Here is a 2,884-nt window from a genome sequence, read left to right as displayed (position 1 = left end):
CAAATCCATAGAATGTACAACACCAAGAGTGAACCATAATGTAAACTGTGGGCTTTAGGTGATTATGATTTGTCAATGTACGTTCATCAATTGTAACAAAATGGACCACTCTGGTGAGTGATGTTGAAAATGGGAGAGGCTATGCATGTGTGGGGACAGGGAGTATATGGAAAATCTCTGTACTTTCCTCTCAATTTTGCTGTGAACCTAAAACTCATCTAAAAAATTAAGCCCTTAAAAACTGCTGGGGTGTTTCTTGGACACCAAGAACTGGAGGTGTATTTCCATCTCATGGGGGATTAAAATCTGGAACTCTAGAGCAAACTCAGGGAGCTGCATCTCAGTTTCTGTGTCTCTCCCTCTGGGGCTGCAGACTCTCTCATGCCTGACTTTCTTAGTGAATGGGCATCATTCTCACTGAAGGAAACAGGCTCACTTTTGCCTACAGCAGAAGATAGCCTTACTTGTTCCAGCAAACAAAAGAGCCTGAACAGCACCTCTGAATATGGAGCCCTTTTCTCATTCAAAACTGTTCTTAACCTGGGTCCATGTATTTGGATGGCATTAAAAAAATTACATGTTAATTTTCACTAACCTCTAACTGAAATCTATTTTCTTCAAATATGAATATAGGCAACAAAGCGCAGTAGAAATTGCAGTAGCTGTAGTCCCACCACTGTGATGGATGTTAGGATGTGCCACTCATTCTCTTTCAGGAATGAGGACTTATCCCCCAGCTGCTGGAAAGCTGTTGGCAAAGTGTCCCCAGCTGTCAGACCCTTCAGGGATGGCTTCAGCTGCAGAGCCGTCTCACCCTGGGTCATCACCTTGCTGGGGCTGCTTCCATCCATCGGTTGACCAGTGCTGGGATATACAGGCCTGGCCCTCTCCTCTGTTTCAGGACAGCTCTGAACTTCCTTTCCCTTCCCTTCCCCTCCCCAGGTGCACTCTCTACTAAACTCCCTGAAAGCCAATCTCCGGCTTAGATTCTGCTTCCTAGGGAACCTGATCTGTGGCAGTCACTGAGGAGAACAACAATATTTTCATATCACATCACAGCTGTTGTAGATATCTTGAAATATTATATATGCTCATCACCATTTCAACATCATAGTAGTTATTAGGCTACAGGATTGTGTTACTTAATACATTAATAAAAATATATTTTACTATGTTAAAATTTGTTTTTAATATTTTGGTAACTGTATTCTAATATAATTGGTTTTCTTTGTCATCCCTTAAATTTCATTTTGTGTATGTGAAGGATGGTAGAATATGCCACCCCAAAATATGCCACTTTGGTATAAGGATTATTTTGAGCTAAAGGCACCTGGAAAACAGGAGGTGCAAGAAGGGGTCTCTGACTTCCCCCTTTTTTCTTCCTGAAAGTAGGGAATAAACCCCCCATATAGAAGATGTCTTTCCTATACCAGGAAAAAAGTAACCTTTTTTTTCTGTCACCAGGGAAGGGGGGGTCGAACTCAAGAGAAATCTGTACAAACAAACCTTATCAACTAACCCTCATCTTCCTAGCCCCTTCTCCACTATTAACTACCCTAGCTCAAGGCCCCTCAGCCTTGTCACATTTTCACAATTCACTACTCTGTCCAGCTCAGTATATAAGTGTTCAACCCTAACTGCTTCTTTGGGTCTTCATTTCCTTATGAGGGCTCCAGTGTCACATAAAATTTATGTTAAATAAAGTTACATGCTTTCTTCCTGTTAATCTGTCTTATATCAGTTTAATTCTCAGGCCCAGCAGAAAACCCTAAGACAGCTGAGGTAAAATTTTGCCTCCCCTACACATGGATGGGATTCTGAGGAGTCCATAGGCTTCACAAGACTGCCAGAGAGGTCCATGGCAAAAGAAAAAAAAGGGAGAGGGGTTATCCCTGAGAACTCTCTCTCAGGCAGTCCTGCTCTTTTACAAGGTTTTAAGCACTATCCGTACGCCAGTGATTCCCTGATTTTCATCAAACTTCACTCCTCCATTGCTCTATTGCCACTCAGATGAACTCCAGCATAACCCTTAACTGATCTTTTCAAATTACCATTCTTCTTTCCTATTCATTCTCCACGCATACACCAGGATGAATTTTTTAAAACAATATAACAATATTTCTGGAATAAATACTAAAGTCATAGTTAACATTTCCCAAGTGTTGACTATGAACCAGACTCTGCCATTATTGCAATAATCTTTTAACAAGCCTAGGAAGTAGATTCTATCATTATAACTATTCCACACATATGGAAACTAAGGATTATAGAAGAAAAAGAAGTTTTCCAAAAATTACACAGTGGCAGAACTGAGATTATGATTTCAGAGCCAAAGCACCCTCTTTATCTTTTTTTGAAATAACTTGTTACCATGAAAAATTTCAAACATACCCCAAAATACAGAGAAACGTATAATAAACTCCCATGAACCTATCACCCATATTCAACAATTTTGACAATTTTACTTCCTCTAATCACCCACCCCCCACTGTCATCTTTTTTCGTTTCTTTATATCTGCAGTATTTTAAAGCAAACCCCAGACATCAAGAATTTTATCCAGTAAAATAGAACCAATAGAACCCCATAGCACATTTCAGTGGAATGATGTTTGTAAAATATTAATTAATAATATTAATAAAATATTAATCATACCATTCTCTGTTGAAAATATTTTAGCAGATTTCTATTCTACTTTGGATAAATCCTTAACATGACCTACACACTCCTGAGTCACATGGCCCAGGTCTACCTTACCAACACCATCTGATGACGCTCTCTGCTTTGCTCAAGAAAATCCTAGGCAGACTCATCATCTCTCAGTACCTCTAGCTCTTTTACAGGTAATGGCCTTCATATCTTTTCTTAACCCTGGGAAGCTCTCCT

The sequence above is a fragment of the Neophocaena asiaeorientalis genome, unplaced genomic scaffold (genome assembly GCF_003031525.2).
Source record: "Neophocaena asiaeorientalis asiaeorientalis breed wild unplaced genomic scaffold, Neophocaena_asiaeorientalis_V1.1 scaffold131, whole genome shotgun sequence".
Classification (NCBI taxonomy): Eukaryota; Metazoa; Chordata; class Mammalia; order Artiodactyla; family Phocoenidae; genus Neophocaena; species Neophocaena asiaeorientalis.
Note: the sequence above shows the minus strand (reverse complement) of the source record.